General features: G+C 52.1%; 1 protein-coding gene across 1 annotated transcript in view; it reads right to left on the reverse strand.

The window, feature by feature from the left end:
* Positions 1-13,557, reverse strand: part of C9H1orf109 (chromosome 9 C1orf109 homolog) — a 40,930-nt gene that overhangs the window by 723 nt on the left and 26,650 nt on the right. The gene's annotated exons all lie outside the window — the stretch shown is intronic.

Raw genomic sequence — 13,557 nt, forward strand, 5'->3', positions numbered from 1 at the left:
GTGACCATCGCTATTACTCCAAGGAAAGCTGACTTTGTTATTGTCGAGTTCTCACAGACTCCTCTGCAAACCGTAGTTTCCGTGACCCCACTGTTTTCTGAGATCTTGTCATTCTCTCTTTCGTGGAGGCAACATAGTGCAGGGACACTGGAATGAACGCTGTCTAAGTGCAAAGCCCATTTCTACTACCAACTAGCTCAATGTCCTTGGGCAAGTTACCTCACCTCCCTGAGGCTCATCTGTAAAATGGATAGTAACAATATCTATCCCACCACAGTTCATATGGGGGTAACATAAGGTAACACATTTAAAGCGCTTAATGCAGCTGTAGGAATTATAGTGAGTCCTTACTTAGTATGTGCTGGATAATTCACTATAATTCTGTCCTTTCATTAATTAACTATTCACTGAGTGCTATTGTATCCCAGGAACCAGGCTGGAAATGGAGGATAGAGAAATGAATAGCACACTGTCTGTTTTTCTAAGGAGTTCCTGGTCTCTCTCTCTAGGGAGAGGAGATTTATAAGACAAGGCAGATGAGGCAGAGTGACAGCACAAAGGAAGAAGCTTCTCCACGACTGCTTGAGGAGAAGCTTCTCCAAGGAGGAGGTGCTTGAAAGATTTGTTGGCATTTTCCAGGCACATGAGATGAAAAAGGCATTTCAGGCAGCAGGAATGGCATGTGCAAAGGCCCAGAGGCCGGATGCATCTTGATGCCCTTAGTGAATAAGTAGTTCTGGTTTGTGGGGATTTAGGATGAGAGAGGTGGGGAGGAGGGCAGAAGCTGAGATCCTTCCAGAAGGGTCTCTGGTACCAGGCTAAAGAGGGAAGTGGGGAGCCCCTTGTGTGTTATGAGGTGAGTGAGAGGCAGGTTTGGAGTTGTGCTTTAGAAGAAGTGCCTGGTAGCTCTTTTAAAGGCTGAATTTGACAGGGAGAGATTAGAGGGGGTGCCGAGCTCCAGTGAGAGAAGGGAAGGGGCTCATTTGCAAGAGCACTGCTGTGCTCTTCCCCTTTCTTCTCTCAACCTTCCTTCCAGAGGTCCAGCTGTGTCAGCTGGGAACCCACTACACTATAGACATGCACTCCCAGATTCTCCACCTTGTGTAATGGAGGGAACTTGGGATCCCCTAATACACACCTGGGACACTGCAGCCTTCACCCAGCAAGGTCTGGGTGATCAGCCTTCTTTTCCCCTCATCCTCCCTTCCTCGCCGTCCATTCACCGTCCTGTGAATGCTCCTGCTCTTTTCCATTCTTCCTGGCACGTCCCTCCTCTCTTCATCTTTGGGACCCACCATGTGCCCCTTGGTGCCTCCTTTCTCACACAGGACTTTGACATCTGCCTCAAGGTCCTCTTGTCCACCACAGTCTCCAGCACCATCTTGAGGACCTCATTCTGCATGTCAGTGCCACACCCAACACCTCCTGAGCCTCCCAGACAGTGATGGTAAGACCCCAGACCCCTAGACCCCTAACCCCTACCAGAACGTCCTTCTGTTCCCAATCTCTTGCACACTTACTCCCAATTCAGATTCTTGACATTTCAACTACTTAATGATTTCCGCCTCGCCTCGACATCTCAATTGCCCTGCAAACCCTCTGCCTCTTCCTGCTAGTTCTACAGGAGAATCCTCCAGCTACCTGGGACAGGGCCACTGCGAATCCACAGCCAGCGTCAGCTGGGCCCTCAGCCACCAGTGTTGATCCCTCAAGCCACCCAGGCCCCACCCTCATCCAGACAGCTGAGACAGCCAAGCGCTTCAACTTTCTGCCCCCGAAACAAAACTTGTGATCCCTACCCAGAACCGCTTTCTCCCCAGATTTCCCCCATCTTAGTAAACAGCAATGAACCTGATAAACAGGAAACTGGGAGTTGTTTTTCATTCCTCCCCCTCTCTCACCTCCCACATCCACTCCATTGGCACATTCTGTTGGAGCTACCTCCAGGCCATTTCGCAAACCCATCTATTGCTCACCTACTGCCACTGCTTTAAGCCATCTTCACTTACCTGTGCGATTGTAAGCATCCTTGACTGGGTCCCCTGCTTTCACTCTGCCCCCCACCAACACAGGCTGCACACAGTAGCCAGAGAAAACTTAAAAAAAAATTATAAAGCAGATCCCATCACTCACTCCCTGCTTAAACTTTCCAGTGATTTTCCATCGCACTTAGAATCAAATCCAAACACCATCCCTTATAAGGCCACATCCTTCCAGCTTCATCTATCACCTCTCTCACAGCTTCAACCTTACCAGGCTTCTCTCAATTCCCTGAGAACGCCAAACTCTTTCTCGACTCAGGGCCTTTGCACAGGTCCTCTGCTGGCTTGGCTCGCCCTTTCCCTAGGTCTTTATATGGGCGGCTTTTCTTCCTTCCAATCTTAGTTTATACATCATTTTTGTTAGACAGGCCTTTCCTGACCTCTCCATGTAAGTCGTTTCCTATCGTTTCCTATCACAGCTGCCTTTGTGTTTTACTGGACATTGCATTTTGTAATCACTTACTTGCTGGCTCCCCTACTAGATTTGAGTTCCCAGGGCTTGCCTGTGAAAGAGCCCTTCTTCCGTTCACCGTCCTCATGCTCCCCACATGCTCCATTTCTAAGGGCACCAACAACCTCCTCGTCCCCGTGTTTTGGACCTCCTTTGTCTTCCTCCTACTGTCTCTCTGCAACTCTCGACATCGCCTCCTTCTTGGAATGCTTCTCCCCCGCCCCGACTCCTGGTCCTCGTTCTCCTGCCCACCTCTCCTCCTGGCCCTGGACAGTGGACAAGCCCAGAGTTACTCCTGGCCCTCTGCCCTGCTCTTCAACCATGAACTGATACAGATAAAAAGCACAATGTCCAAGAGTCAGTCAAATAAGGGTGATGGTTAATTTTATGTATCAGCGTGGCTAGGCCATGGTACAAACAGGAATCTAGATATTTCCATGAAGGAATTTTTTTTTTTTTTAGATGAAATGAATATGTAAGTTGCTGGACTTGGAGTAAAGCAGATCACCCTTCACAATGTGGGTGGGCCTTGTCCAATCAGTCGAAGGCCTCGATACAACAAAGACTGACCTCCACTGAACAAGAAGGAAGTCTGCCAGTAGATGGCCTTCGGACTCAAACTGCAACACCAGCTCTTCCCTAGGTCTTCAGCCTGCCAGCCTACCCTGCAGATGTTGGACTTGCTAAGCCTCCACAGTCATGTGAGCCAATTCCTTCACACACACACACACACATACACACACACACACGCACAGGTTCTGTTTCTATGGAGATTTCTAATACAGTAAGTGTTAACTAAATGTTAACTAAAAATCTCCTAAAGTCTTGTCCTTAATGAGATTATTTCAAAGATCCAAGCATGTTGGGCCTGAGAGTCAAGACACCCAGGGGTTCTAGCCCTGGCTCTGCCACTTGCTGGCTGGATGACCTTATCTAAGCTCCTTGACATTTCTAAACTTGCTTCTCCCCCACTCTCTTCCATTTCAATAAACAGCATCTCCACCCACCCGACTGTTCAAGGTAGAACCCAAGAGTGTTTATCTTTGGTTGGCATCTTTTCTTGACTCCCTACATCGGATCCATTAGCAAATCATTTTACTTTTGCCTCCAGAGGGTCTCTGGATCCACGAATTACATTCCATTTCTTCTACCATCATTCTGCTCCAAGCACCCATTGCGGTAGAATTTGTTCCTTCCAGGTATGCTGCTCGCCAACAATGATGTCACTCATCCCGTACAGTCTATCTCAATTGTCATTTTGCTAGTATTGGGCTGTGCCTTTAAAGATCTTTTGAAGTACCATTTTGTACTTCTGTAGGTGAACGTAATAACGTATATTTACCTCTCTTCCGTTGTTAGACATGTGGGTGGGTTTTTCCCCTATGATAAGTAATGCACAATGGACAGCGCGATTCCACAGGCCTGCCACTGACTGGGCAGTCATTCGAGGTCTGGTGTTTTATACTTTCATTTGCTGAGAGTCAACACAACTCTGTAAGCTGGATGTTATGATTCTTGTTGTACAGAACAGGAAACTGGTTTTGACCCCGTAGCCAGCCCCCCAAGGTGTCACAGCCACTAGTGACACCCTCTGGGTTTGGATCCATGTCTGTGTGAATCACCACCTGGCTCAATCATGTCAGTTAATGCCGTAGACGCATCTTGTTTGTGCATCGCTGGCCTGAGAGCTTTGAAGGCCCTGCACCCTTATTGCCAACAAGCTTTCTGGCCCCCTGAATGGTGCCTGGTACACAGTATGTACCTGAGAAACACTGAATTGATGAACGAAGAAGGTGGTGGTTTTTGAGGTCATCTTCTTCATTACGATATTACCTGTATTGTGTATTCTCTTTAAAGAAACATTGCTAATCTAATAGGCAGAAATGTTATTGCTTTAAATTTCCTTTCTTTGATGGTTGATAAAATGAAATGTTTTTTAACAAATGTCTACCACTAAACATTTATCATTTCTCTCCTGTGAATTTCGTACCCATATCATTTGTCCGTTAATCTCCTGGGCTCTTTGTGGGCTCCCCCCCTAAGTTGTATGAAATCAGTCTAGGGCAAGAACTGTAATTATTTCAATAGTCACTGCAACTATTTCCCCAGCCTGTTGTCTGCCCTTCCCCTCAGATTACATCATGTTGTCCCACGGGGCTCCTGAATGTGCATCCATTCTCCTGGTAAGATGATGAGTCTCAAAAAGCAGGCAGCAACTGGAGCTCAGGCTTTTCCTGTATCTGACATCCTTGTCAGGGGCCTGAGTACAAAGCAGTTTTCAAACAAATTGACCTTCAGGGTCACATGACAGTGTGCTTCATGGACACTCTCCTTCTTTGATCAAAGGCTCCCCTACAGGGGAGGTATTACCATTTCCAGTTCTGATGAGGAAACCGAGGCACAGAGAGGCTAAGTGACTTGCCCATGAGTACACCGATTGTAAGCGGCCGAGTCTGGCTCCTGAGATCCTGGGCACATAAGTGGCCAAGTGGAAAGAGCTTAGGGAAGCACCTGGCCATCAGCTTTCCTCCACCTCATTGAGGAGAGAACCAGGCCCAAGGAGAATGGTGACTCGCCCAAGGTCACACTGCAACTTAGAGAACAGAACGCAACCTCTCCAAGCAAAACCAGGATGTCGATGAGGAGACCGTGCCGAAGGTGTCTTTCATTCACTCATTCATTTCATTTATTCAATTAGTATTTATGAAGCACTTACTACATACTGTGTTTCCCTGAAAATAAGACCTACCCCGAAAATAGGCCCTAGTTAAGATCATCAGCCAGACAGACGCATTTAGTATGTTATGATGATGTTCCAGAAGGAGATGACATAACTATTTGAATAAATGTAGATTGTTGTACATGAAAAAATAAGACATCCCCTGAACATAAGCCCTAAGGCGTCTTTGGAGCAAAAATTAATATAAGACCTGGTCTTATTTTCAGGGAAACACGGTGTCAAGTTCTAAACTAAAACAATAACAACAAAAAACCCCAGAAAACACTGACAAACAAGACAGAGTTGGTCCTGGCCCTTGAGGGCAGCCCAGAGGAGAGGGACAAGTAATGCAACAATTACATTTCAGAGGACTATTGCTCCCCTTGAGATGAACTGGAGGCAGTGCCGAGCCCTGAGCAGAGTGAGACGAGCCATGAAACTTCCTGGAGAAAGTGACTCTCCGCTGAGACCAGAGAGCAGAGTGGTCAGGCTAACAGTGAGAGGGAAAGGTTCTGTATTGAGGACAAGGGCACATGCAAAGTCCTGGGGCTCAAGGTGAGTCATCATCAGAGACCTGAAGGAAGTAGGAGATGACGGAGGAGACACCCTGCAGATGGAATAATAAGAGATGAAGCTAGATAAGCAAGGCCAGTGGAAGAGTCAGCTCTTTATCCTGAGGGCAATCAGGAACTCCTCCTTTCTTTTTTAGTAGGGGTGTTACATGGTCGGAGTTCTGAGACAGGCCACCCTCACTGCCGTGTGGAGGGCAGACTGGAGGGGGACAGCAGGCAGGCAAGGAGGCCAGTGAGAGACAGGCACCTGGACAAAGGGGAAGGAAGGGCACGGTCCTGGGTCCTCTGGAGACCAAGCTGGAGAGCTGGCCTGGTGCAGGGACAAGGCGGGGGGCAGGGGCCTGTCTGAGCACTCGTGCCAGGCCCTCCTTCTGCCAGCCTGCCTCGGACAAGAGCTACACAGAGCAGGCTGGATGGAGAGCCCCACCCCCATCCTGCAGAGCGAACCCTCAGTTCAGCTCAGTCCCACGCTGCAGTGCAGTTCAGGGCCTAAGCGAGCTCAGAGGTGGTGGAGAGACAGGGTGGCTGGAGCAGGTAGAGGAGTCAAACAGGAACGCTCATGATGGACTGAATCTACTCATTGTGCCCTGTGTGTCTGTGGACCATCTGAGTCTGCGCAGGAGGAAAGTGAGCAGAGCAAGGGCTTTACAGCCAGACAAGCCCAGCTCTGCTATTTACTTGGCTGTATGACCTTGAGCAAGTTACTCAACCTCTCGGAGCCTCAGGTGAAAATAATATAACATGGAGATAATAATCATATCTGCCTCATAGAGTTATGAGAGAAGGACAGGTATTAATTTAGTCAACAGATATTTATTGAGTACCTACCATGTGCCAGGCACTGTGCTAGGCATTGGGGTTACAACAGTGAGCAAAACAGATAAGTCTCTGCCCTCATGGAATTACCTTCTGGTAGACACATACTAATATGTGTATTGTCCTGATGCAATGCCTGGCACACAGTAGGTGCTCCATAAATGTTTACGTCTTACCCTCTCCTCCCACCTGATATTATTTCCTAGGTAAGGAGCAAGAGCCCCTCTCCCCACCCATTCTCCTCCCTCCGTAGTTCTTGACTCTAGCCCAAAAACCTTCCAGCCCAGAAGCCTTCTTCAAGGAAGGGTGCACAGAGGAGACCCTGCAGCGGTGCAATAGCTAAAAGCATAGCAGTAGCAGGGGCTGCCTTTGGCCTTGGCATGCGGAGGGGAAGAAGGGCTATGTCCTGACTGCACCCCTATGGCTGGGAGGAAGCTCTCCACTGGAGGGCACAGGCAGCTCCAAGCACCGCCCGCACCGCCAGCACCACCTGCTACCAAGTAGCATCCTTCCTTTTCCAAGGGCCTACAGTCTTAGGGTGTAGGAGATTTGACAGGAAGATTGGAAGAGCCAGGAAAGACTCCCAGTGGGAGACACTGCCCCTCCTCATCCAGGAAGGAGCTTCCTCCTACTGAGGTGAGGCCCAAAAGGGAGTGTTTGCCGAAAGAGGGAATTACCAAGCCTGCAGCCTGCCCATGAGTGGAGACAGGTGACCTGACTCCAGCATCGCGTCAACAAGCTTTCACTGACCACCTACTTAGCGTCAGGCCCTTTGTGCCCACTATCTCCATGGGTTCTCACCACAAAGCCTATATCCTCCCATTTTGCAGGCGAATAAACCAAAGCGCGGAGAAGCTGAATGCTTTGCCCCAAATCACCAAGCAAGGCAATGGCTGAGAGCATCTGAACTTGGGTCTGTTCTGACTCCAAGAACAGAGGGAAGAAGGAGGAGGCCTCAGTTTGCCTAAGAGCCCAGAGCTCAAGCAGGGAAAGAAGGGGAGCTGGGGGATCTGGGGGCCCTTGGCAGCAAGGCTCTGACTCAGGCCTCCCAACACACACAAGTTCCAAGCTAGGTGCTGGGCAAGGGGGTGCCCCAGATGCCCTGGGCTCGTGGAAATCTAACAAGGAAAACCCCTCCTCCCACCTGCTTTGGGTTCTGGGTTAGGGGAGCAGGAGCTGTGACTCATAGACACACGTCATAGACATAGATACTGGTCGGTCAGCTGGGAGGACGCGGAGGGCGGCAGCACACTGGGTTCTAGACATCCTTCTCCATGATGCCTGCTTCTCAGAGCTCCTCAGCTCCACAGCAGTCCACCACCATGCCCATCCTATTGGGGGCTCCAGGCTCCTGGTGGAGGGCTCAGCTAAGCCTGTCTGGAGTGCTCCAGATAAGAGAGGTCCGGGGTTGGTCTGACGCAGCCATTCTGGAAGCCACCTGTGGTTGGCGGGAACTGGGAGAGGCAGGAAGTCTGGGAAAGGGAGGCTCTTGTTTCTAAGTTCATGGCGCAGATCTAGGGGCTGGGGTACGTGGACACAAGGTGACAACCAATGGACTATATGGATAGAGGAGTCATCACACTGACCCTACTGATTCGCCCACCCCCACCTCTAGCCTCTCTTTCACTCAGAGCTACTTGGAAGTTTCTCCAGAGGTGGGGTGACTGGGGTGGTCACTGCCAGGCATCAGGGTGGTGTTTACCATCCCCCCCACCTTTCCCACCCCCAGCCCCAAAGTTGGGTGGGGCTGGTCCTCCCCCCAACAGTAATGCACTCAGCCTGCCCAGAAGCTGGGGAGAAGTTGACTTCCTCCCTCAGTCCCCACTCCAGTAAGTCCAGCTCTGGACCCCGGAACCCACCTTCCCCCACCCCACTAACCCCCAGCCCCTCCCCAGGGCATTCCAGTGTGTGGAGCTGGGTATGAACCTGTGAATGGCTGAGAGAAGGGGATGGAAAGTGCAAGTGCCGTGGTGGTGCGCCTGTGTTAGCGAATGTGTAAGCGGGAGGTCTGGCTTCGAGTGCACGTACATTTGTTCACGTGTGTGTTGAGCTGGGTTGCTGAGCACACGTACATATGCAGCTGTGCACATCTGTAAGGGGGGAGCATCAAGAATCACAGAAGCTCAAGGTTCCCAGGGACCCTAGAGATCCTTCAATCCCACCCTGTGCTCATGTATTTAGTGCAGGAGCAAATATGTAAGTGTGTGGGGGGAGGGAATGGGGGAACTAGTGACAGTAACAATGACAGGTGCTGGTCCAGGAGCACCAGCTGCCAGGCACCAAGCCAGGTGCTTACACACAAGATTTTAACCAGCACAATAGCCCCATGAGCTAGGGAAGGTGACGACCCCATTCCATAAATAAGGGAACTGAGGCTCAGAGAACCAGAGCAAGGTCACATGACTCAGAGGGTCCGTGTCTAGACTGGAACCCAGTTTACAGGCCACCCTCCGGTGCTATGATGCTCACCTGTAGCCGGTGAGGTGGTCAGATCGTGGAGGACCTGGGGAAGGGGATGGCAGTCCCCACAAGGGGACAGATGCAGGAGACGTGCAGGCACGAGGCCGCGCATGCTGGTTTGCACGTGCCGACTAGGTGTGCAGACACACCTTGGAGATAATGCAGGTCAGTTTCTGACCATTGCACTAAAGCAAGTACCGCAATAAAGCAAGTTGTAATCTTTTGCTGGGGGTGGGGCTTGCCTTCAAATTGTAAAAACCGCAACATATGTGAAACGCAATAAAGTGGAGTGCAATAAAACGAGAGGTGCCTGTGTTGGGGTTGGAGCACATCTGTGGAAGCCGACGTACGCTTGGGAGTGAGTGCGGTGGAGTGAAAGTGAATGTGGTCTGAGTGTGGGTGAGGATAAAGGAGTGAATTGTGGGGGTCTGTGGGGGTGAAGGAGGAAAAGGGGAGAAGGGGAGAGGAGGGGAGAGGGAGAGGGAGAAACAGAGGGAGAGCAAGGGGGGTGAGAGAGGGAGAGAGAGAGAGAGACAGAGAGAGAGACAGAGAGAGAGAGGGAGGGAGGGGGAGAGAGAGAGAGAGAGGGAGGGAGAGAGATGACAGGGACGTGCGAGTCCATGTGCATTTGACTGAGGGTGTGCAAAATGCATCGAGTTGTCCTTTTTTCTTTCTCTTCTCTGACTTCAACCAGGAACAGATGTCTGAGCAGGCTAACGAATTGGAAACATCTGAAACAACTGTGCGAGCTAAAGTATAATAAATAGAGCTTTCATCACATTCCCTGCAAGGGGGTCGCTGGGGACAGGCTCCAGGGAGCACTGAGAAGGGTCGGGGTTGACAGTGGCCCAAGGATGGGTGGGTGGGAGGACCGACTGACCTCCCCTCTCCCAGGAAGGACAGACTGTCCCGGGAAGATGGGCAGACAGACTGCCTCCTAGCATCCACAGGCCTCGGTCTTCCTATCTGTGTAGTGGGCTTGGTGTTCCTTCTGGGATCTGAGACCTGGCTCCTTAAGGAAGAAGCACCTTTAACTTGGAAACGGGCTGACAATTGGCCAGACATGGTGCTGAGGGCCATAAGCCAGGCCTGAGGAAGCTCTCAGTCACAGGTGCCCTCGTCCCTGGCCCTGCCCTCCTTGGGTCTGGCCCCAGCACCCCTACGTTCACACACAGGCCTCCTTCTGGACTTCAGCTCTCCAAAGGAGGACACATTGTCCTTTCTGTCCCCAGATGTGTCAATTTGAAGGGTCTGGTGAGAAAAATTACGGCTAGGCTGGTGGGGGCAGGCAAGGGTCCAAAGAGGGGTATCAGACAAGGGGTGTCCTGACAGGCCTCATCCCAGGCCGACATCTGCCACAGTTGCAGACACACACCGCTGAGAACTGCCCGGGGAATGGAGGCCTACAGGCCTCGCTGTGACAGAAGCCAGATGCAGCCCCCAGGAATTCCAGGGACGGTGAGATGGGCAGAGGAGGGCCTAGCGAGTCAAGGCCTCCTATCAAGGCCATCAAGAAACTGAGTATGGGAGGAAGTCAGACCACAGGTTCAGGATGGACAGGGTCTCCCAGAAATCTGGGCTCAAGGTATTTGGATCTCAGAGACCCCAGGGGCTGTATCTCAAAGGAGAGGGCCTCCGGGGCCTGTCACTCGCCTGCCAGCTCCTGTCTGGGTCTTTGTTCAGGAGTCCTCTACAGTAGCAGCAAAGAAACCTTCCTCTGATCCTCCAAATAAAAGAGAAGGCAGAGGGTCCTGACTCTATCCCTGACCCACTAGCTGTGTGACCTTGGTCACCTATGTGAGTTGCTAGGCCTCAGTGTCTCTGTCTGTGAAATGGGAGTATATTTCACAAGGTTGCCACAAAGATTCCATGGGATGCAATGTGAATGTCCACTGCAGGAGTTAGAAAAAGATCAATGCCGCATTCAACAAAAATTGACCTGGGCTTTCCTCTGGGCCAGTCTCTGGAGCTTCTGACAATAACCTAGACATCGTGCCCTCTGGGCTTTTGTACATGCTGTTCCTGCTGCCTAGAGTGCCCTGCTTCCTGCTTGGGAAGTGTGAGAGGAGTGTGGGTGAGGGTAAGGGGCCTCACCCTGCATGTTCCTACCTCAGGAGGCACCTCCCCAATCCACTGCCTAGGTGAGGAGCCCTGCCTGGGGCTCCCCTAAACTCCTGCCTTCCCCCATCACAACAGCCCTCACACATTATTGTAGCTACTTGATCAAGCATGACACCTCATCCTATCCCCGACCCCAAGCCTGGAAGCTCCCTGTGGGCAGACACTGTGCCCACCTTCCTCACTGCCAGGTCCCCAGTGCCTGTCCGTGTCTGGCATGTGGCTGGACATTCTTTCACGCTAACATTTGCATGGCACTTACTTTGTGCCAGGTGCTGATCCGTGAGCTTCACATACAACTCATTCGACCTTAGAATCCTTGAGGAGGGCCCTATTATTATCCATCTTTTAGAGAAGAGAATTCACGGCCCCAGGTTATGCAGCTGGTCATGAATGAATGAGTGAGTGAATGAATAACGTAAAATAAGGTCACCATCTAGTGATGGAGGCAGGTAATTGGTCCCAATACAGAGAGACTAGTTGCAGTCCAGGAGCCATGGGAGAAGAGAGGTAGGCTGTAAGCCAGGAATGAACGAGGGGAGTCAATGAATGGACCTGGGTGACCTAGAGCTCAGGCCTCAGGCCCCAAGAGAGGCAAGTCTTCTTCTGTCTCATTCTGGTCCTTTTGGCTGTGGACATGACCTTCACCCCAAAGCCACTCCTCCCCTCCAAGCCATGCTGCCCAGAGTCGGGGGGCCAGGCTAGCCATCCTGCTCAGGTGCCCTGACCTGTCCATGCCGTGGTCCCCACCCCTGCGTGTTGTCTGTTGAGGACACCACAGGGACAGACCTCGGCCTTTTGCTCCTCCTTTTTAAGGAAACCAACCGGATGTTCTCAGCTTGGACAGGACAAGTTGTCCTCCCTAATCAAAACCAACGCTTCTCTTTGGCAGGGGCCCCCTGGGAATCCTCCTACTGGCCCACCCCTGTCCAGAACCCTCTCCCTTTGAGAGCCAGCCTCAGGCTCCAGCACCTGACAGTTTGAGTCACTGGAAGTGGTTCCTAAAGGACCAGATCAACAAGGTCCATCTGACTAAAGTCAGATGTCATGGGAACCCTTGACCTTGGAGTCAGGCCCAAGAACTGGGGCTCTCCCTGGTGATACTGCAGCAGCTGAGGAGGGCTGGGGAGGGCCTGCGGGCAGGGCCTGGACCAGGTGCACTTTCAAGGACCCTTCAGCAATGGAACCCTAGGGCTCCTCACGTGTCACCCTGTCCTGAGAATGAGGACACGCTTGAGTATGTCTGGAACAGGCCCCAGCGTGTGTATCTGTGAGTGAGCCTGCTGACATATGCGTGCCTGAGTGTGTGTCCCCAGAAGTGTCTGAGTGTGTGACTCTGAGTGCTTACATGGGGTGGCTGTGTGCATGTCCACGTGTGTTAGTACATGGCAAGGTCCGTGTGTGGCTGGAAGTACAAACATCTGTGTGTCTGGGGGAGCGTGCATCTGTGAGTGCGTGCATGTCAGTCACCGGCAGTGAGGGTCTCATGGGTTTCCGTGTGCTAGGTGGCTGTGACAGGGAGTGTTGTGTACAGTGGGAAGTGACAGGGAGCTCTGGCAGCTTGACATTTACACCCTGCTTCCCCGGCCTGGTTCAGCCTCTCAGAGGATTCCAGAACTTTAGAGAAGGCAGCATCCTAGCCCTTCGCAGTCACCCAGACAGACCCTCTGGGTGGGGAGGAAACCGGAGCCATCAGAGGCTCCCAGGGGCCTAACTCAGTTACATGCTTATTACACAGCTTCTCTGCTGTGAACCCACACTACGTAAGGGTGGGCGGGTGCAGCGTGCCCCACCTCAGCTGTGCAGCCCCATGCTGTCCTGCTGATGGGGAAAGGCTGAGGGAGGGGGCCCTGGTCCTGGAAGACTACTCAGAGGAGCCCCAGCCCTGTCCTCGGGGAGCCCTGATCAGAGGGTGGTCACTAGAGGAGCACAGGGCTGAATGCCTCTTCCATCCCTGGAAGCACAGATGGATGCAGACGAAGGCAGTGTGGCCTGGTCCCAGCCCCACTGCACCCCCTGCTCCTCTCAGGAAGCCCGCTCCCTGACCCTCCAGGCTGGCACTCGCTGAGGACAAGGGCACAGCTGTCTCGAGTGCTGGGAGTCACCCCGGGAAGTGGGAGGGGCCTGACTGCTCTCCCCTCACACGAGATGCAGTTACTCACACCCCCCACCTTCACAATTAGACGTGCGGTTTTCCAAAACCCAACACCAGCCTAATGCAAAGCACATTGTCTCCCAGAAGCAGCCGGGAAGAGAAGAGGGCAGCTCAGCACCGTGCAGCCCTACAGACGGCCTCCGAGCTGCCCGCCGCGCGCGAGGGAAGGCCGGCCAGACTCTCTGCCTACCCCCGCCAGCCCCCCTTCCCTTGCAGCGGTGTCC

The sequence above is a fragment of the Rhinolophus ferrumequinum genome, chromosome 9 (genome assembly GCF_004115265.2).
Source record: "Rhinolophus ferrumequinum isolate MPI-CBG mRhiFer1 chromosome 9, mRhiFer1_v1.p, whole genome shotgun sequence".
Classification (NCBI taxonomy): Eukaryota; Metazoa; Chordata; class Mammalia; order Chiroptera; family Rhinolophidae; genus Rhinolophus; species Rhinolophus ferrumequinum.